The sequence below is a fragment of the Ailuropoda melanoleuca genome, chromosome 6 (genome assembly GCF_002007445.2).
Source record: "Ailuropoda melanoleuca isolate Jingjing chromosome 6, ASM200744v2, whole genome shotgun sequence".
Classification (NCBI taxonomy): Eukaryota; Metazoa; Chordata; class Mammalia; order Carnivora; family Ursidae; genus Ailuropoda; species Ailuropoda melanoleuca.
In genome coordinates, this window is record NC_048223.1 from 18,201,475 (window position 1) to 18,225,044 (window position 23,570).

The window sequence follows — 23,570 nt, forward strand, 5'->3', positions numbered from 1 at the left end:
ACTTTTTTCACCAGTAAAGTTACAAATAATTACCTAAATGCTTACACACTGTATTAAAGTGTTTATGAAAGTTCTTGGTATGTAACAGGTATTCCTCTGTCATTAAGCATCATAGAAATTCAATAATGTGGGAATCAATCTGATGCTTGATTATCTCCAGGAAGAAGTATTCTATGCCATCTTTAAACTAGGAAAATTCTTCTTTACACTGAGCTGAAATCTCTTCCTGTAGTTTTCACCTACTAGTTCTTAGTCTGACATATGATGAAAGTTCATTCCTACTTCTGCATGGCAGACCTCCAAATATTTGAGGCAGCCATGATGCCCCCTATCTCCCTGCCTAGGACAATTTTCCCAGCTGTACATTCCTATTTGCCTTATTCGTTTCATATAATTCAATTTTAAGTGTATTTCCCTTCTGAACATGCACCTATAGCCAGAAATGTGATAATTCAGGTGCAGAATATTCAGAACTGAGGGCTCCTTGTCATTTTCCTTGTAACAACCACTACACTTCTTTTTGTCACATGTGTTGATAAGCCAACAACATGTACCCACCACATTCCACCCTCCATCAACAATATGTTATTGGAATTAGTTTTTGGATGGAAAGACATGATCTTACACTTCTCCCTATTCAATTTCCCTTTGATTCAGCTGATCACATCAGCCTATCGAGATCAATCCTCTTAGTTCCTTAATCTGTCATCAAAAATCTTCATTCAGTCAATATTGATGTTCAGCAATATTTCTGGGTCTCTTCCTTCCAAGTTATGGCAGAATTACACTTCCCTACGACCCAACACCCAAACTGGATGTAGTCATATAACTTGCTTTGATCAATTAAATGTGAGTTGAAGTGAGGCGACAGAAGGCTTTGAGGGCTGAGCAGTAATTCATCAAGTTCCCTTTCTCCTACCACAAATACAAGCAAGGTTCCAGAAGTTAAAAACTCCAGCCTCGGTTCCTGAATGAGGACAACACAAAGCAGAGTACCCTGCTGACCTGATAATGGACATGTACTATAATCAATAAATAAATCTCTTATTTTTAAGCTACTAAGATTTGGGCATTATCACTACAGTAAAATCTAGCCCATCCCTGCAAATGCACTATCCCTCCCATATCCATGCTATCAGCAAATCTGATGAGTATGCCTTAAATCTCTTGTAATCCATTTAAGATAGCAGGCTTCACACACGAAAAGAGTTGGGCCCCAATGAGGCTAATTTTTAATGATTAGTGCCTCACCTCTCCTGAAAACAAGTAACTTTTTAAATAATTTATTCAAGAATCTCACTTGAAAGTCACATCAAGCTCTATAATTTTCCTTGTTCCCCTTAGTGAAAAATGGAGTAACCTTTCTTCATGCACGTCTCTCCCTAACTCCACAAGACCTGAAAACATTAAGTTAGAAAATTCAATTTTCAAATTCTTACAGTCTAATGATATAATTCACATAAGTCAAGAACAAATACTTGCTATTTTAAGACATTATTCATTTATTTGAGAGAAAGAGCACAAGTGGGGGGAGGGGCAGAGGAAGAGGGACAGGGAGACGCAAACTCCCCACTGAGCAAGGGAGCCCAACATGGGGCTCCATCCAATGACCCCAGGGATCATGACCTGAGCAGAAGGCAGATGCTTAACTGACTGAGCCACCCAGGTGCTCCAATACTTGCTATTTTTAATCATCTCCTTGGATTTCAACTCCCTCATTCTGTCATCTCTCACTATTTTGCTTTAACCCCAAGACTGACCTTTGATGGACATGGCCATTCAGAGGAATCCTTTCCTTCCAATGTAATATTCATGTCTTCCCACACTGGGCTGTTTTCACTATCCTGTGCTATTCACTCACTGCGTAAAATCTATTCAACATTTACCAAGTACCTAATATGTATTATGCAGCTGCTGGGTCTGGGACATGATCTCTGCCCTCAAGGAACTTTCAGTTAAAATTGTCAACCAAACACTACAGAAGTGGTTAAGAATCACAATACAAGGTGTCTTGAATATCCTATTTAAACAGCATAATATGGTGCCTAGGAACATAAACTTTGAAATCAGACAATCCTGCATTTAGGTCCTGGTCTCAGCTTCCTCATCTATAAAACTGGGATAATTAATAGCAAAGGACTGTTTAAAGAATTAAATCAGACAGCATATTAAAGGACTTAGATGTATTTAATGCTAATATTACCCTGAAGATAATAGCTAGTAAATGAAAAACTGATACACTGATATTAATCATATTTATATTTTAGAAACATGCTCTGGATCCAGTAGCCAGAATAAATTAAAGGATGAGCCTAAAGACCAGAAAAACAGTTAAAGCTCTTGCAGGAATCAAAGGTTCAGGTGGACAGAATGAGAAAAAACTCACCAAAAAGGTTTTACTCTTAGCACTGATAATAACTGTATAATCTTGTGCAAGCTAACATCATCTCCAGGCCTCAGGTTCTCTCATTTAAGATTTTACCTACATGATTAAAATTTCCAGTGTACCACCTGTCTTTAATGACTTCACACTTTACAGTGTCAGTTAGAGGCATCTGTTACACAAGTATCTTTAACAACAACAAAAACTCCAAAGAATAATTAGATGCTAACTAGTTACCTTTAAAAACAAGCAGAAAAACACAAAAGGTGTGCACAAGGTCAAAGACTGGAAGAAAACTACACCTGTGATTAGGCTTTCTCAGAAACAGCAAAACAAAACAAAAACAAAAACAAACTGAGTTAAATCTTCTTTGCAATGTAGGTGGTCTTTATCACTGTAAATAAAAGCCCCACAGTTTTCCATGGACATGTAAAATTTTCAATATACATTTTCCATAGTAAGTCTTTGGGTAAACAAATTTCTAAGTCACCTAATACCATTTCCCATTTAATTTCTCCATCAGTTAAAAGTAACAGACAAGAAAAAGAAAAGGCATCATCACAACTGGAAAAGAAGAAGTAAAATTAGATCTGCTCATAGACAACATGACCTTACAGGTAGAAAAACTCAAAGATCACACACACAATATATATATTCAACTATACATATAGTTGTATGTATGTAGTTATTAGAACTAATAAATGAATTCAGCAAAGTCTCAGGATACAAAAACAACACACAAAAATTAGTTGTTTTTTTATACACTAACAACAAACAATTCAAAAAGAAATTAAGAAAACAATTCCATTTACAGCAGCATCGAAGAGAATGAAATACTTGGGAATAAACTTAATCAAGGAGGCAAAAGACCTGTACACTGAAAACTACTTTTAACACTGCTGAAAAAAATTAAAGACAATACAAATAAATATAAAGATATTCTATGTTCATGGACTGGAATACTTAATATTGTTAAAATGTCCTTACCTGAACAGAGAAATCTACAGATTCAATAAAATGCCTATCAAAATTCCAACACTGTTTTTCATAAATTAAAAAAAAAAAAAAAACCCATCCTAAAGTCTACATGGAATCTCAAGGGATTCCGAAAAGCCAAAATAATCTTGGGGGGGAAAAAAGAAAGAACAAATTTGGAGGTTTCACATTTCCTGATTCCAAAACTTACTACAAAGCCACAGTAATCAAAACAGTGTGGAACTGGCCATAAAGACAGCCATACAGACCAAAAGAATAAAACAGAGCCCAGAAATAAACCCTTCCATACCTGTGTGATGAAATGATTTTAACTAGGGTGCCAAGACCATTCAGTGTGGTCTTTTCATGGGGCGCCTGGGTGGCTCAGTTGTTAAGCGTCTGCCTATGGCTCAGGGCATGATCCCAGAGTTCTGGGATCGAGCCCCACGTCAGGCTCCTCCACTGGGAGCCTGCTTCTTCCTCTCCCACTCCCCCTGCTTGTGTTCCCTCTCTCGCTGGCTGTCTCTGTCAAATAAATAAAATAAAACCTTAAAAAAAAAAAATAAGGAGTTAACATCCAGAATATATAAAGAACTCCTACAACTCAAAAACAGCAACAAAACAACCCAATTAAAAAATGGGTAAAGGACTTGAACAAACATTTCTCCAAAGACACAGAAATGGCAATAAGCACATGAAAAAATGCTCAGTATCACTAATAATTAGGGAAATGCAAATCAAAACTACAAAATACCACTTCATACACATTAGAATTGCAATTATTTTTTAAAAAATTACAAATGTGGGCAAGGATGCAGAGAAACTGAAAAACCTTTGCATAGCTAGTGAGAATGTTAAATGGTAGGGGCACCTGGGTGGCTCAGTCAGTTAAGCAACTGCCTTCAGCTCAGATCATAATCCAGGAGTCCCAGAATGGAGCCCCACATCAGGCTCCCTGCTCAGGGGAAAGCCTGCTTCTCTCTCTGCCCTTCACCCTGCTCATGCTCGCTCGAGCTTTCTCTCTCGACGGAAAAAAAAAAAAAAAAAAAAAGGAAGGAATGTTAAATGGTCCAGCCATTAATGCATAGATAATAGCATGGTGTTTCCTCAAATATTAAACAGAATTTCCATATGATCCAAAAATTACAGTCCTGTGGATATACCCAAAAGAACTGAAATCAGAAACTGAAACATCCTCATACACACGTTTCAACCAGCATTATTCACAAGAACCAAAAGGATACTTGGGAAGCAACCCAAGTGTCCACAGATGGCTTAATTGATTAACAAAATGTGGCACATACATACGCTGAAATGTTGCTCAGCCTTAAAAAGTAAAGATATTTTGACACATTCTATAACATGGATAGGCCTTGAAGACATTATACTAAGTAAAATAAGACATAGTATACTAAGTAAAATATTATACTAAGTAAAATAAGTCAATCACAAAAGGATGTGGGATTTTTTGACAAAACGCTATTTGTCAGGGCTTAGGGGATGAAGGGAATGAAAAGTTAACATTCAATGTGTATGGAGTTTCATTTTGTGAAGATTAAAAAAAGTTGTGGAGATAGATGGTGATGATGGCTGCACAACAATGTGAATGTATTTAATGTCAATGGATTGTACAAATGGTTAAAATGATAAATTTTATGAATGTACATTTTAACACAATAAAAATTTTTTGTTTTTACGTAAATGAATAATTTAGATCTTATTATTTTATATATATACATATATACACACACACACATTTTTAGAAGGGGGGGAGCACACGTGCACAGGGGAGGGGCAGAGGGAGAGAGAGAATCCCAAGCAGGCTCCATCCCCCCAGCACAGGGCTGGAGGTGGGGCTTAATCCCAGAACCCTGAGACCATGACCTGAGCCTAAATCAAGAGTTGGATGCCTAACTGACTGAGCCACCCAGCATCCCAGAATAATATACATTTTTGTTTAATTTTGGAATAATTTTTTAACACCTGAGGTAAAATGGTATTCTGATGGATTCTACTGCACACACACAAGATTTATGAAGGCCTGTGACCCTACATATCTCATGTCTCTGTTTAGACAGAATAGGAAATATAAGTATAAATCACTTGATCTAAAATGAGAACAGTGGAGAGTATAAAAGAAAAAAGTTAACATGGAATTTAAAAAAATAACTGTATCTACTTAAATGTTTCCAAAAAAGTACACTGGTGATTAGAAAAAATCCTTTCTCGGGGCGCCTGGGTGGCACAGCGGTTAAGCATCTGCCTTCGGCTCAGGGCGTGATCCCGGCATTATGGGATCGAGCCCCACATCAGGCTCCTCCACTATGAGCCTGCTTCTTCCTCTCCCACTCCCCCTGCTTGTGTTTCCTCTCTCGCTGGCTGTCTCTATCTCTGTCGAATAAATAAATAAAATCTTTAAAAAAAAAAAAAAAGAAAAAAGAAAAAATCCTTTCTCAAGGCAAGATTTTTTAAAGATAGAACTTCTTCACATTTAACTAGTGAAAAACATCCAAGTATACAAATATCAACACTAAGTATTATTTGTACTAGGACTTGCAAAACAAAACAAAACAAAACAAAACAAAACAAAACTATGGTCTTTTCCTAATATTATAGTTCTTAATCCCTGCTATGAAGTGACTAGGGGTCATACCCACCATGGACTAAAGCTACATATAAAAAATTATATATACAAAATCAGCTTAACAAAAATATTTATATCTAAGGGGAAAAACCGTTGCCTTTAAGTTTTTAACTTGACCCCTGACAAACCTTCCTCCCTGATTTCTTCTGAATCTTCTACAGCTTTGCACACCACACTGTACTTATTCACTGACTTTGCAGATATTTCAAAGCCTTACCTAAACACAAGCCAAACCTACCCTCTACAAAGGTTTAACCAACAACAGGATTCTAAATCCATGTAATCCTGATTAATGTTTTATAGGTTAAAAAATATCTGTGGAAAGTCTCTTTTCCTCTAACTCACTTTTAGTTAAAGTTCTCCTAAATGTTGCCTGAAATTACATCCCTAGTAACTACCAACAATTCACTCAACCCACAGAGCTTATTTTCTGTGTTTACAAAAACAGAAAACCTATTATTTCTTTAGGGTTGGATAAAGCTATAGTGCATGTCAATAATTAAAATGATCCTATCCTACCCCTTTTTATGGGTATGTAAAGTGTTTGCTAACCCTTATCTTGTTTTCTAAGATTCTCATACAATAATGCTTTTTCTACAATCATTTGCCTAGAAACTTTTAGAATATAATTTATTTACCATTTCCTGCAATTCTTTTTGTCATTCTTCCAGATATAATTCTCCACTCATCTGAACTAGAAATAATACTTTTTTAGCCATACACAGTCAAAATTTATCCACCATAAATTCTACTATGTATCTTATACATTGAAAATATACTCAGATCGAAATAAAAAGCTAGAACTTTCCATCAAAGCCCAAGGAATTTAAATCTTCCAGCTTAATCCTATGGTAGCCGAATCCTATAAGAGACACAAACTTAGGTTCAACAATATCTGTGGGACAAATCTCAGGAAGCCATGTGTTCAAAAAAATTTTGGTCTCAGGGCCCCTTCACACTTTTAAATTGTTGAGGGCCCCAAAGAGTTTTGTTTGTGATGGTTATTTATGTTGATGTCTACTATACTCCAAATTAAAACTGAGACACTGTTAAAACATTTATTTTAATTCACTTAATATATTACATATCAATATAAATTTATGAAAACAAGTTTCAAAAATTAGCAGGAGGAGTGGCACTGTTTTACATTTTTTCAAATCGCTTTAATGACTAACAATACAAAACAGCTGGAGTCTCATAGCTGCTTCTGCATTCAATCTGCTATGATAAATTATCCTGATTCAAGTATACGAAAAAAAAAATCTGTACTCGTAACTAGACAGAAAATAGCGTATTTTAAAAACCTTTTCAGATAATTATGGATATCTTCCTTTGATACTACATCAAAACTTGTCAAGTGGTATCTCTCAAAGACTAGTTAAAATGTGAAATATAAAACTGTATCAATAAACTTTTCATACTTTTTCACATTGAAATCCATGCACTTTGAATGTATTTTTTACCCATTAGTGTTTTTATAACATCATGAATCAGTCCTTAAGAAAATACTGGTTCATGGAGTTATTCAGGTTTTCCAACCCTTGACACATTTCATTATATATAATATCAAAAGTCACACTTATTAATATCATTACCAATATTATAGAAGTCTTTTAAGTACTGTGATGCTGCTAAGCTCAAGGTAAACAACACAGATGTCCTCAAAATCTGATTTCTTTCTGGAAAGCTCAAATTTTATCAATAGTAACAAATACTGATAGCTGCTTTCCTCAAAATGACAAGTTTGCTTTGTTCCTTTTCAAGAAAATATTTACCAAATATCCAAGAAGTCTGAAAAACCATAGTTCATCAGTTGCTCTTTCAAGTAAAAAGTTTTTCATGGAAAAAAATGCCTAGTTCAGGTGGCAACTCCATCCCAAAAGTGCTTTCCCTATGCAGTTCATACCCATTTTATCATACAGATGCAAGGGTCAGCATAATAAAATTTATACTTAAAAACATTAAAGGACATGGGCTTTTTTTTTTTTTTAAACTGTGAGTACATGGCAGTAAAGGATACAGACTACTAGAGAGTCTCGTACCACTGCTGAGATTCCTGAAAAGGTATCAGCAGTTTTACTCATCATCACTTTTGTAAAATTAGTGCAAATGTTAACAAAGTAAAGTGGCATATAATATTTTACTGTTTTTATGAGAACAGTTTTGATATCACAGGCTCCCAGGGGTTCATGAAGCACACTCTGAGAACCACTTTGGGTATAAACTATCAATAACAGAACATCCTAAACTAGCCTCTAAGAATCACTCAGCAGTTTCCAAAGAAAGAAAAAAAAAAGCAGGCTCAATGCATACAGTATAGGCTTAACCTTGCAAAGAAAGGTTTGGTTTTTGCCCAGCTTCTAGAAGGTAACTTCTAAGCCCTTGAAATGTCCTGTTTGGCAAAAGTGTCTTTGTTGATCTGGGAACCTAGGGCCACAACAAATAGTCTAATGCAACAAATAGTCTAATAGCCATGCAGTATTAGCTTGACCTCTTAAGGGTTGGAGACTATGTGACTGACCCCCAATAAAATCCCTGGACCTCAAGGCTCAGATGGAGTGGCAATACTCTTAGTTGGCAATACTCCACGTAGGTTGTCATGCACTGTTGCTGGGAGAAAAAAAGCACTGTCCCCATACCTCCACTGAGAGAGAACATCTGCAAGTTTTTATCTGGAATGCTCCTGGACTCTGCTTTATGGGCCTTTCCCCCATTCCTGGTTTTAATCTATATCCTTTCACTGTAATAAACCATTACCATGGATATAAAATGTTTGTGAGTTCTGAGTCCTAGCAAATTACTGAACCTGAGAGTGGTCTTACGGACCTCCCAAACTAGGTTAGTTACAATCAAACTACACCATATATAAAAGCCAATTCCACACCTATAGGTTTCTCTACACAAGACACTGAGTTTTGCCAAGGGCCTAAACCTGGTGTGTATGTGTAGGTGTACGCACGTGCAGGCTCCACAGATCTGTCCAAGTTAACTACCAATGCATTCTCCAAGCAGCCTGTTAAGAGAACAGCTTCTCAACCTCTGCAACACTGACATTTCAGAACAGAGGATTCTTTGTTGGGGGTGGAAGTCCTGTTCACTGTAGGACATTTAGCAGTACCCTGGCCTCTACCCAATAGATGCCAGTAGTATCCTTTCCCCCTCCCCAGTTGTAATAATCAAAAATGTCTCCAATCATTGTAAAATACCCCCACCAAGCCACTGAGAATCACTGTTTTAGAGAAAAATCATCTAGGAAACCAGTCCTTGCCTTCTTTTTTCCATTTTTTAAAAAAGGAATAAATTCCGTCTCAACTTCCTAAACTTTTTGATGATGAAAAGCAATTGTCCATTCTGAGTCTTAGCTGCAAACAATATTTGGAAAATAGTACTGAACTAAATTCTTCCTTCTAGGGGACTCAGTCACAGGTTTCCAATTTCAAGAGTGAAGGAAGCCTCTAATAATGATCTTTCAGTAAAGATACATATGTATTTTCTGTACCTTACGCACATTACTGCACATCAGGAAACGAAGATAGGCCACTGTTTCTCAACTTTGGGAATATACTTCAAAATAACTGGAGATGCTTCTCTTTAAAAATATAGGTACCAGCACCCCATTTCAGATACACCTAATCAGCATTTATTATTCATCCAGCAATTATGTGAATGCCCACCAGATGCAAAGTATTATTATAGGTGATGGGGATACCACATTAAAGAAGATATGATTCTTACTTACCCTCTTTCAGCTCACATTCCAGTAGAGAGAGACAGACCATGAAATGTAAACAAATAAAATTATTTCGGAAAGTGCTATAGGGAAATCAAATAGTATAATGGGACCAATTTCCTGCATTCTCACCAATATTAGTAGAGATATTATCAAAGTATTCAATGTGCTAGGTAAAAATGTCACTTTTGCATGCTAGTATTTATAAAGCTTGTGACATAATTATATGCCTAAACTCCTTGTTATGTGATGGTGCTGGGCAAAACTGTGGCCCTTACTCTTTGGGAAATGTTAAGCTCAAGACTAAATAGACAAGTTTCCTCACAGTTTCAATTCTAACTTCCATTAGCAGAGTGAAAACGCTATGTTAAACTCTTGAAAACTGTAGAGTTGAATGATTTTATGAGGCAAATCATTTAATGATTTAATGAGGGGAAAAAAAAAGAGCTCCTGCATTCATAAAACCAACTGCAGGAACTTAGTGAGAGTAGTCCAGGAACAAGGTCATCTCCCACAGAAATTACTCAAAGGTGAAAACATTTGACAAGCTGACAATCACACGGACAGTTTCCAACGGAATCTGACAAGACCGGAGATGGGGACATGTTTTTCTTCTCATTTTATACTTCTGTAAAGAATTGGTAGCAAAAACCTAGAATAAATAAGTTTTCTGCTCTTTAATTTTTCCTAACAAGTATAAAACAAAACCATAAAATATACGTTGTGTCAGTGTGTGTGTGTGTGGGGGGGGTTCACGGTTAAAAAAAAGTTTGTGAGTACCAAACAAGCAAAAGATCAAACACTTCTCTGTCATATCAAAATGAGTAAAAGGTTAAAGGTACAGCTTACATACACCCAGCCTTTAAGAATAAAAGAGAAAAAAAAAAGGTCAGATGCCCCAAGATGTTTATGTTTCAATATACACCCCATTCCATACACACAAATGGTAAGCAATCTGTTCACCATCTAACAGTGGTTCTCAAACTGTTGTTTCACAAACTTCACAGGCCACTGGCATGGTTTCCACTCTATAAACTATGTATCACTCTGTCATGAACCCATAAATATTTTATGCCTGCAAGGAAGTAGCTACTTGGATATAAATAGCTTTTGATTGCTCAAAAGAATGAAGAAGGCATTGCAGAGAAAAAAGCAGATTTACCTTCCTTTCAGAGCCTGCGGTTTATCACTGCCATCTCTAAAAAAGCATTCAGAACCCAATCTTTACAAAGTCCTTTCCTCAAGGCTCAAATCTGATCAAAGAACCCTATACAAAAATCTTCCAATGGTTGCTCCCCACAGTTATAAGGTTCAAATCCCATAGCTTAGAACACAAGATACTCTAGGAATTGGCCCCTACAGAATTTCCCCCAGCCTGATTTCCTGCCAATCCTTCTCAATCCTCACTCAACTAATACCAATGTGTAAGATTATAAGGCATATGAATTCCCAATTGAAAAGATGGGAGGGGGCTCACTAATCCTAACATGTATTCTTTTGAAAGATACAGATGTAAGCCAAATATTAAAGGAAGTTACTCAGGATGAAAAGAAGTGATACCAGACAGTAACTGGAATCCATATGAAAAAAATAACACAAAGATAATTATAGATAAGGGAAAAATGAAAATAAAGAGATAATTTTTTACTCTTCCCTTGATTTGAAAAGGTAATTGCATAAAACAATTATAAAATTGTACTGTCAAGCTTATAACATATAAAGATGTAATATATACAACAATAATAGCAAAAAAAGGAAAGAGGGAATGAAGTACACTGGAGGAAGGAAATGATGACACCAGAAGGTAACTCAAATCCACAAAAAGAAACAGAGATTGGAAATGGTAAACACGTTGGTTAATACAAAAGACTATAAATAACCTTCTCCTTTCTTCTCTTATTTTTTAAAAAAGATTTTTATTCATTTAACAGAGAGAGAGAGCACAAATAAAGGGAGCAGCACGCAGAGGGAGAAGCAGCCTCCTGCTGAGTAGGGAGCCCGATGTGAGGCTCAATCCCAGGACTCGGGATCATGACCTGAGCCGAAGGCAGACGCTTAACTGACTGAGCCACCCAGGCACCCCTCTTCTCTTCTTTAAAAGACATACATTATTGGGGTGCCTGGGTGGCTCAGTCAATTAAGCACTGACTCTTAATTTAGGCTAAGGTCATGATTTCAGGGTTGTGAGAACAAGCCCCGAGTCGGCTCTGTGCTAGTCATGGAGCCTGCCTAAGATTCTCTCTCTCCCTCTCCCCTTTTCCTTCTGCCTCTTCCTTCCCAACTCCCCTCCTCATGCGTGCACTCTCTCTTAAAAAAAAAAAAAAAAGAAAAAGAAAAAAAAAGACTTACATTGTTAAAAAAAATCAAAAAATAAAAGACATACATCGTTTAAAGTGATAATTAAAACACTGTACTGTTGGGTTTATTACATAAATGAACATAATATATATATAAATAATAGCACAAAGGAGAGAGAAGAAAATGGAGCTCTACTGGAGTATTATTAGTATCAATCTGAAGTAGACCATGATAAATTCTGATGGATACTGTAATCCCTAGAACAAACACTAAGAAATGTATAATTTTAAAGTTAAAAAATCTAAATGGTAAAAAGAAAATGCACAAGGTAATAGAAGAGGAACAGAGGAACAAAAATGACATGATATATACAAAAACCAAAAAGCAAATGGGAGATGTAAACCCAACTATTTCAAAAATAATATCAAATAGAGGATTCTTTAAAGAGTCCATTAAAAAGACATATTTGGATAAAAAGGCAATACCCTACTATATGCTATCTGCAAGAGACACTTTAAATTCAAAGGCACAAATAGGTTGAAAGGATGGAAAAAGATATAACATGTAAACTAACATCAAAGAATTGAAGTAGCTCTATAAATATCTGACAAAACAGACTTTAAGTAAAAAAAAAATTACTCAAGACAAAGAGGGGTATTAAAAGCATCAATTCAACAGGAAGATATAATGAATATAAACATACTCACCTAACAAAAAACCCAAAATAAGGGAAGCAGTAAGTGAAAGAAACAAAAGGAAAAAGAGACAAACATTAATAAGAGACTTCAATACCCCACCCTCAATAATGGATAGAACAAAGTAAACAGGAAATCAGCAACAATACTGAATTTAAACACTATTAACCAACACTATTAAACAACACTATTAACCAACTTGACTTCACTGACACATGTGGAAGACTCTACTCAGCAACAGCAGAATTCACATTCTTTTCAAGCATGCACAGAATATTCTCTACGATACACCATATGCTAAGGCCATAAAACAAATCTCAAAAGAACTGAAATGAAAACCAAAGCCACAATGAGATATCATCTCATACCAGTCAGAATCGCTAGTATCAAAAACACAAGAGACAGCAAGTGTTGGCAAGGATGTGGAAGAAAGGGAACCCTTGTGCACTACCAGTAGAAATGCAAAATGGTATGGCCACTGTGGAAAAGAGGATGAAAGTTCCTCAAAAAATTAAAATAGAAATACATAGGATTCCATTACTGGTTATTTTCCCTCCCAAAATGAAAACACTAATCTGAAAAGAAATATGCACCCCGTGTTTACTGCTGCATTATTTATAATAGCCAAGATATGGAAGTAACCTAAGTGTCCACTGACAGAAGAATGGATAAAGAAGATGTGTTATATATACAAAATGGAATACTACTCAGCTATAAAAAAGAATGAGATCTTGTCATTTGCAACATGAATTGGACCTAGAGTATGTTATGTTAAATGAAATAAGTCAGACAGAGAAAGACAAATACTATAATTTCACTATATGTGGAATCTCAAACAAACAAAAAACAGAAATAGATTCATGAATACAGAGAACTGGTGGATGCCAAAGGCAAAAGGAATGAAGGGAAGGGCAAAATCGGTGAAGAGAATTAAGAGGTACAAACTTGCAGTTATAAAAGAAGTCACAGAGATGAAAAATACAGTATGGGGAATATAGTCATTAACACTATATTATGTTGTATGGTGACAGAGTGACCACGCTTAACAGGGTTAGCACTGAGTTATGTATAGAACTGTTAAATCACAATGCTGTATACCTGAAACTAGGAAAACACTATATGTCAACTACACTTCAATAATAAAAATTTTTTTAAATAAAAGTATATAACGTATCTTACTCATTATTCTGGTGTGGATTTTAATTCAAATAACAATGCTGAATTTCTTGAGTTAAATTGTTATAAAAAACGCAGGGAAGGGGAGCTTACTTAGTAGGTTAAGCATCTGACTGGCTCAGGTCATGATCACAGGGACCTGGGACCCCATGTCAGGCTCCATGCTCAGTGGGGAGTCTGCTGCTGCTTCTCCCTCTGCCCCGCCCCCTGCTTGTGTGCTTGCTCCCTCTGTCTCTCTCTCTCTCTCTCATATAAATAAAATCTTTTTTTAAAAAATGAGGGAGGGGCACCTGGGTGGCTCAGTCGGTTAAACATCTGCCTTTGGCTCAAGTCATGATCCCAGGGTCCTGGGATGGAGCCCTAGATCTGGCTTCCTGCTTAGCGGGGAGTCTGCTTCTCCCGCTCCCTCTGACCACCCCTGCCCTGCTCTGCCCTCACTGGCTCATGTGAGCTCTCTCCTCAAATGAAAAAAAAAAAACAAAAAAATAACTTAAAAAAAATGGGGAAAAAAGATACGAATACAAAAAATGGTCCTAAATCACAATGAAATTAAATTAGAAAAAAAAAAAAAAGAAATTGGGAAATCCACAAATGTCTGGGTATCAAAGACACTTCTAAATAACCTATGGGTCAAAGACAAAATCTCAAGAGAACTCAGAATAGTCTAAGCTGAAAGAAAACAAAAACAAAACACATCAAAACTTATAGGATAGCTAACATAGTGCTTAAAGGGAAATTTATAGCTGCACACAACAGTATTCTAGACTTTGAGTAAGCTTCCATCTTAATTTAGTAAAAAAGCAAACTAAACCCAAAGTAAGCCGAAGGAAATAAACTGTAATTATTAGAGGGGAGTCAATACCATAGAAAAAAGAAAAATAGAGAAAAATCAAAACCAAAAATTGGTTTTTTGAAAAGACCGACAAAATTGACCTAGATTCACCAGGAAAAAAAGAACGAAGACAAATTACCAAAATCAGGAATGAAAAGGGATACATCATTAGCAACCTCAGAGAAATTAAAAGTTTTGATAAAGGAATACTATGAACATCTTTATACTAACAACTAGATACAATGAACAAATTCCCTAAAAGACACAAATTATCAAAACTCAAAAGAAAACAAAAAATCTGAATAGACCTATAACAAGGGAAGAAACTGAATTAGTAATTTAAAAGCTTACCACAAAGAAAAAGTCCTTGCCTACATAGCTTCACGGCTGAATTCTATCAAATATTTAAAGAAGAAATAATACTAATCCCTCACAAGCTCTTCTAAAAAAGAAAGAACACTTCTTAATTCACTTTATGATGTCAACGTTACCCTCATACCAAAGAATAAAGACATAAAAACTCTCAACGAAATATTAGCAAGCCAAATCCAGCAATACACAATAGGGATTATATAGTTTGACTATTCTTAAAACGTTAAACATCAGCTTACAACATGACCAGTAAGTTCATTTCTATAAACCTCCCCAAAAGAAATTAAAACATATATTTGTACAAAGATTTATATATGAATAGTCATCACAACTTTATTCCTAATAGGCAGAAATCAGAAACAATTCAAATTTCTAACAACTGGTGAATGGATAAACAAAATATTGTGGTATAGCCATACAATGGATTATTAGTCAGCAATAAGAATGAATATACATGCTACAACATGGATGAACCCCAAAATGAAAGATGCCAGACAAAAATGAGCTTATGATTCCGTTTATATAAAATATCTAAAAAAGCTACATCATGGAGACAGACGACGTCATTTATTGCCTGGGGCTGAAGGTGGAAAGAGGAATGACTCCAAAATGGGTATGAGGTATTGAGATACTGTGATTTTTAATAAGAAATATATATTTGGTGTTCATACCCCTTTCCTGGCACAGAGCTCCTAAAATCTTTGGAATGTCCTATGATGTGAGCCATATGTGTCATTATGCTAATGAGGTCACTTCTGGAAACTGCCTAAAGATAACCAACCAAGATGATCAGAGGGTTGAAACTTTAAGTCCAACCTGACCCCCACCCCTACCCCTGACTTCTGGGGAGGGGAGAGGGGCTGGAAATTGAGTTCAATCAGCAATGATCAATGATTTAATCAACTATGCCTATGTAATCAAGCCTCCACAAAAACCCAAAAGAATGGGGTTCAGAGAGCTTCTAGGTTGGTGAACACATGAAGATTTGGGGAAAGTGGCACACCCAAAGAGCATGGACGCTCCATGTCCCATCCTACATACCTTGCCTTATGCATCTCTTCCATTTGAATGCTCCTTAGTTATATCCTTTTGTACTAAATCAGTAATCTCGTTAAGAAAATGTTTCTTTGAGTTCTGTGAGCCACTCCAGCAAATTATTTGGGAACTTCTGATTTATAACCAATCAGTCAGAAGCACCCGGACGTGAGACTGGTATCTGTACAGAAAGGGAAGGGGGGGGCAGTCTTATAATAGGACTAAGCCCTTAAAGTATGAGATCTGATGCTATCGCCAGGTCAACAGTGTCAAAATTGAGTTGAATTGTAGGACATCTGTCAGGTGTAGAAGTGTAATGAGAGTGGTGGCAGTGTGACAGTAAGGGAGCAACACATAGGAGGAGAACTGAGATTTTTCCAAAACAGGTACCTTTTTGGGTGATGGAAATGTTCTAAAACTGGAGTGTGGTGCTGAGTGCAAAACTCTTTAAATGTACAAAAATAATTGAACTGTGCTCTTAAAACAGATGAATTTTATAGTATATAAATTATACCTTAATAAACTGTTGAAGAAAAAAAAGGAGCCACTGGTCTAACCAATTGCCAGCTCCCTGAATCCAGCTTGAAAGGTTGATCACCTATACAGGATCCTTATTGTAGATAATACAATGGAAAATGACTGAATTATAGCTGGAGAGAACTGAATTGGGTAAAAAGGAAGATTTTCTGACAGGGTCAACATAGGAATGTGGAACCAATGAGAACTATACAAACTCAGCACATTTTAGAATTAATGTGGTTCAGAAAGAAGGCTACCTGAAGGGTAGGTCAGATTTCTGTCTTCTGGGATAATAATAAAAGAATACACTTTTTAAAAATATCACATATAGGGGGGCCTGGGTGGCTCAATCAGTTAGGCGGCTGCCTTAGGCTCAGGTCATAATCCTGGGGTCCTGGGATCGAGCCCTGCATCTGGCTCCCTGCTCAGTGGGGAGTCTGCTTCTCCCTCTCCCTCTGCCTATAGCTCCGCCTGCTTGTATTCTGCCAAATAAATAAATGAAATCTTAAAAAAAAAATTACGTGGGGCGCCTGGGTGGCTCAGTCGTTAAGCGTCTGCCTTCGGCTCAGGGCGTGATCCCGGCGTTGTGGGATCAAGACCCACATCAGGCTCTTCCACTATGAGCCTGCTTCTTCCTCTCCCACTCCCCCTGCTTGTGTTCCCTCTCTCGCTGGCTATCTCTATCTCTGTCAAATAAATAAATAAAATCTTTAAAAAAAAAATTACGTATACCTAGCCTTAACATCGGACAATGAAAAGGAAAAATGTTTTCACTATTGTAATAAAAAAAATTCAACTCAAATGACCTTGATTTATTACTTTACACTGAAGTAAGCATTATTTTAAAAGTTATATTGTAATATATGGCATACCCAAACAAAAATAAGCCTCGTTAGGGTTGAATCCTGCAGTGGGTGTTGCTTACCTGGTTTTGCCCACTCTGAGTATTAGAATCTTGATTAATAGGTAGTGTCCATCCAGACACAAATATATAGCAATGTGTGAGAGCAGGGAGATAAACGCAAAAATATGAAAAAATAAAAATAAGAAATAATACATCTAAATCTCAGAAGAAGGTATGATTAGGATTACAGCAGAAAAATGCTCTGAGAAAGAAAAAAGTATATTCATTTCTCTCAGTCAAATAAGAAAAAGATAGAGGGGAAAAAAGCAAAGTGTAGATATAAATGATTTGCAATAAGGAAGGAGATCAATAAGAAAGCTTACATGATGGGTGGGTAGACTTCTCTTTTCTTAGTAAATTAGGAGACACAACTACATGTTAAAATGGAGAAGGTAGAGGGGCGCCTGGGTGGCGCAGTCGTTAAGCGTCTGCCTTCGGCTCAGGGCGTGATCCCGGCGTTCTGGTATTGAGCCCCACATCAGGCTCCTCTGCTAGGAGCCTGCTTCTTCCACTCCCACTCTCCCTGCCTGTGTTCCCTCTCTAACTGGCTGTCTCTGTCAAATAAATAAATAAAATCTCAAAAAAAAAAAAAATGGAGAAGGTAGAAATTAAATATTAATGCATACAGAAAGGAATGATAAGGATTAAATAGCCTCGAAGGTGCAACTGAAGTTAGACATCAGAAAACTGGAGTGTATTCAACTTGGTTTCATTACTTCCTTCACCAATTTTTCAGTGGTCCCAGAGCTGAAACAAGAGAACAAATATTGGAGAAGTAATCCATAGGTTGACTGCTGAAAGTCAAGGGAATACAGGAGTTTAAATTGTTTGGGTAAGTGATCATTTATTGAGCAACTACTACATACTAGACACTTTATCAACATTCTCACAATTCAATGAAGATATTCCCATGCCCATTTTATTCAGAAAGTAGACACAACCCAATATAGCAACAAAAGAAATGAAGTTCTGATGCATACTTCAGTATGAATGAAACTCTAAAACCTTGTAAAGAAAGAAGCCAGTCACAAAAGATTACGTATTTTATGATTCCATTTATATGAAGTGTCCAGAATAAGCAAATCCATAGAAACAGAATGGAGATTAGTGGTTGCCTAAGGCTGAGGGAAAGGTGGGCCAGGGGAGGGGGACTTAAGAGGAATGGGTGACTGTTGGGTATGGGGCTTCTTTCTGAGGTGACAAAAATGTAAAAAAAAAAAAAAAATTAGACTGTAGTGATGGCTGCACAACCCTGTTAATTTACTTAAAATAACAACAACACTGCTTTGTATATTTCAAATGGGTATATTTTGTGGTATGTCAGTTATATCTCAAGAAAGATGTTAAAACAACCAACCAACCAACCTCAGGCTCAGATTTAGTTTCTTTGCCCAAGGTCACACAGTAAGACAGTGGTAGAGCTGCCCAGATCTCTCAAGCCAAAGTCATTTTCAGTACAATAGTAGCTACCATTTAGCAACTGCTAACTATCTATCTCACTTAATTCAGCAAATCTGTGAGATAGACACTATTATCTCCCTTTTTAAGTGAGAAAACTCACTTAAGTAACTGGCCCAAAGTCACAGAAGTGATAAATTAATGAGCCAGAATGAGAAGTACATACTCTACACCATTTCAGACATTCAATTAATTATCATAATTGTTTGCTATATCCATATACGGTGATATTCACTACTATTTACTTAACATTTTCCTTTAAGTTATTTGCTTCTCTTGCCTGACAAAGCTGCACAAAGAATGGAGCTATAAGCTGAAAGCGTAGTGTTGGGAGTGAAGACAGGAATAGAAAACATAGAGGCTAGGATATAAGACTGACATAACAGCACTAAGGGAAGGAACTGCAGGGAAAGTTCCCACTGAGAAACAAGGCTTGCTGAGGAAAGGGTCCAGCCCGAGAAGGATGTGGGAGTGGGAAAATGGACAAGTTGCAAGAGGCAGAAGACTAAGATGAAAGGGAAGAGACTATGTGTAACATAAGAGCTGAGACTCAAGAGGTTGAGTCAAAAGGACTAAAAAAGGGGGCGCCTGGGTGGCTCAGTCATTAAGCATCTGCCTTTGGCTCAGGGCGTGATCCTGGCAGTCTGGAATCGAGCCCCACATCAGACTCCTCCGCTGGGAGCCTGCTTCTTCCTCTCCCACTCCCCCTGCTTGTGTTCCCGCTCTCGCTGGCTGTCTCTCTCTCTGTGTCAAATAAATAAATAAAATCTTTAAAAAAAAAAAAGGACTAAAAAAAAAAAAGCAGGTGGAGGTGGAAAAGAAGACACGAAAGCTGAAAGATGGGTGATAGCTGAGGGGAAGAGGTAGGATGTTGAAGAGGGCAAAATGAAACCTACAGAATGGTTAACAGGAAAGGCTGCAATGGAATGAGCTGGGAAACTCCTGAATAGGCCAGAGGAAAGTGAGAATGAAGCAGGATACAGGGCTATACTCAGGAGTCTGGACCGGAAGCAAGGAAGTATCAGTCAACATCTGGTAATCAAAGTAGACAAGTCACCCACAAAAAATCTCAAGAAAAGTTGTCCCATGTTTCAGAAAACACTACCCTAACCAGTACCGCTCAAATCAGGAGGTCAAGGCTTCTCAAGAGGCCAGTTTGTGGCCAAACTGGACCCAGCAGACTAGGTAAAGTAGGTTTCAACACGGCAAAGCTCAGGTTCACTGTGGGTGAGGAAATGGGAGAACCAGTAATGAAAGAAGCTGTGGTCAGAGAAAAGAAATTACAAGTTCAAAACTGAAGCTCCAAGATGCTGAAGAACTACAAGATGAGCAGGTAAAAAGTTTATTTGACTTCATAATACAATCTTACAGTCCGACAGAAGTCTTAGAAGGTAGAGATTGCTAGTAAGGAAAAGAAAACAGAAACAGGTTGATTAGTGGCATTTCAAAAGCAATAATCCCACAGCCAAAACATAAGAGCTTCTAAAACCAGTAATGCACCAAGACATCCAAAGTAATCCATGTGTTACTGACCATCTATAACAGTTAAGCAGTCAGTATATCTAAGCTTAAGTGAAGGTGATATATAGAAATTCAACTTTATGGTAAGAGATAAGCTGAAGGATAATTTGTATTACTAATGAATTCTGTATTTAGAACAATTTACCATAAGTTTCATTAAAACAGAGAAGTTGCTCATTGTTAAATGAGTGGATTAACCATTATTTAACGTATACACAATCTTCCAGAACATTTCTATAGTACATCTATACTGTATTTCATTTACACCTCCTGACTAGTTTCTAAATTGGGATATACTCCAACCAGGTTCCTTCTCACTGTCTCTACTAAGGTATCAAATGAGAAGGTCTGAAAGGTTATAATCCTTTGAGTCCCTTGGCCTCATCTACTGAAGTCTCTTGATTCCAGATATCTTTACTATATGAATCACTCAAGCTCTCACAGACATGCTAGTTTCTAACTACCTGTCTATACCTTGGATTAGGCTATTTACTGGATCTAACTGACAAACACTACACTTGCTATTCTGATCTACTCACCTGGTTTCAACTCCAGTGCTCACTCCTGATGCTTCAGTTTGCTTTTACATCCCTTACAAGTCAGCTGTTTTTAACCATCAGGTTCAACTCCTTTTCTTCAGGATGTGGCTGTAGCTTGCCTAGCTGTTTTTAGTTCTCCCAGGGACTCTCTTCTCACTCTTGGCATGACCCAGTGTGACACTCTGGAACTACACACTAACTAGCATGTAAACTTTCAAAAAGTGGAGGAAGCCTCTCACCATTCAGAGAACTAGTCAAAATAGAAGGCTCTTGTTTACCTATTTACACACACACACACACACAAAATCTTTCAAAGTCCTGTTTGAATTATCTGACTTTTTCCTAATTTACACTAATAAGAATACAATACTAACAGTAGGTTGGTTCTTTCAGACTATCACCATTTCTTTTTTTTTTTTTTTAAAGATTTTATTTATTTATTTGACAGAGATAGAGACAGCCAGTGAGAGAGGGAACACAAGCAGGGGGAGTGGGAGAGGAAGAAGCAGGCTCACAGCAGAGGAGCCTGATGTGGGGCTCGATCCCATAACGCCGGGATCACGCCCTGAGCCGAAGGCAGACGCTTAATCGCTGTACCACCCAGGCGCCCTGGACTATCACCATTTCTAACCAGAAAGTTCCCTCAAAAGGAAAAAAGAGAGCGTATAATATTTATCTAAAAAACAAAAACAAAAACAAAAACAAACAAGAACAACAAAAAACCTTAGTTAACACCAGGAAAAGTTTAACAATATAATCTGCATCAGGACTAAGATTTGCAGTTCTCCTAAATAAAGCATTCTCTTCTTTCTTGGTGGTAGAGATTAAGAAAAAATATACACTCAAACAGAATACCACATGTAACACAAATCTACCAAAAATGCACTTGTACTTTCTGCTCCTCTAAAACGATATTTTATATAGGCTATATATGGCTCTTATCCACCAAGGAGGAGGGAGAACAAGATTACATACAAATGAACATGGGTAAATAAAATCCCATTGAAATAAACTGCAAGGACCCCCCCAACTTTACTACTGGGTTCAATCAGTCATTTCTCCCTTGATGCTCTCAAAGCACACATAAGATAATTGCCCTTATTTAATTTCATCTTACCCCATACTAGAAGACAGAGACCATGTTTTATGCACATGTATCCCTAGTATGGAGGACCAGTAGGTAGCAGGCATAAAAATGTTTGTTATATAATAATCAGGATGTTAATTATAATCATTTCCATGAAAATTTTTAAAAAGAAAACACAGTATTAATGTATAAGGCCTGTAAGTTAACAGCTGAAGACTAACTTACCATATAAATGAGTTTTAAAATATAAAATAGTACAAACCAAGGGCAATGGATCCCAAAACAGATTTTGGATAATAAGCAAAGGAGTTATATTGATTAAAGTAACAATGGATGTTATAAAAGATAAATCCCAAAGTGTGACATAATAGTTTATTTTTATTTCATGCTTACATGAAGTCCAAAAATCCATGTTAATGATCAGCTGTGGGCATGAAGAGGCTGGAGATGACCCAGGCTGACAGAAGTTCAGCTCTCTTGGACCCATCATTTCCAAAGCTGCTTTGGCAGACAACACCCAGCCAGCAGGAGAGAGGAGAAGAGAGAAGAGAGGATTGTTCAAGGAAGTTTGTATTTGCCAGGGCTGAAGAAACACTCAACACTTCTGCTTAATTTCCTATGGCCAGATCTCAATCACACGGCCATCCCCAAATGCAAGAGGGGCTGGAAAATATAAAGTTAGTTGGGATACAAGAAAAAAGTAAACAGGCTTGGTGGAGAGCAAATCACTCTTTACCTTAAGAGGTTTTGAAATACAGATTCTGGGACACTACCCCAGGTGATCCTCATTAAGCATGTCTAAAAGGACCCCAAAATCCTGTATTAAAGTTGGCCAACTGATTTCGATGTATGCCCAACTTAGGAATTACTGGCTTAGGAAGTAAAGAAATTGGGGCAAATAGGAAAAACGTTTCCATGGAAAGTTTATAACAATGTGCTGGATAAAAAGAAAGCTAAAAGGTGATGAAAAAAATTGAGCCTTTGTGCCTTGGAGAACACAAACAATATAGGTAGAACTTGGGAAATTCTTCCCTCCTCTGGCCTGTGCCAGTAGTCTACCCTGGCTCTCTTCCTAAATCTGGTAGTTTCACAGGCTTCCTTTCCTCCACCCATTCCATATTCTCCTTTATATTCTCCTTGGCCATGAACTTTTCTCATTAAACGACCTCATTCACCTCAATTACCACCGAAAATACTTTTCTCTGAACCCAGCCTCTCATTTAACTGCCTCCTGTAACTTTTCCAATTAACTGTCCTACTAGGGCCTCAATATATCCAAAACTAAATTCATCTCACCCTCAAGTCAACTCTTCCGCTTGCATGCCATATCCACCCAGCCCCCTAGTCAAAACCCTATGAGTCACTGACAAATTATACTCCATAATTAAAAGTTTTGCCCTTC

The 23,570-nt window shown here is 37.1% G+C and overlaps 1 protein-coding gene across 4 annotated transcripts in view; it reads right to left on the reverse strand.

The window, feature by feature from the left end:
- Positions 1-23,570, reverse strand: part of ANKRD28 (ankyrin repeat domain 28) — a 197,202-nt gene that overhangs the window by 163,794 nt on the left and 9,838 nt on the right. The window contains exon 2 of one of the 4 annotated variants that reach the window (XM_034663657.1): positions 22,562-22,666. The exons of the other annotated variants lie outside the window; for them this stretch is intronic. The gene's annotated coding sequence lies outside the window, so the exon portion shown is untranslated. The remainder of the gene's footprint in view (positions 1-22,561; positions 22,667-23,570) is intronic. 4 annotated transcript variants of the gene reach the window in all.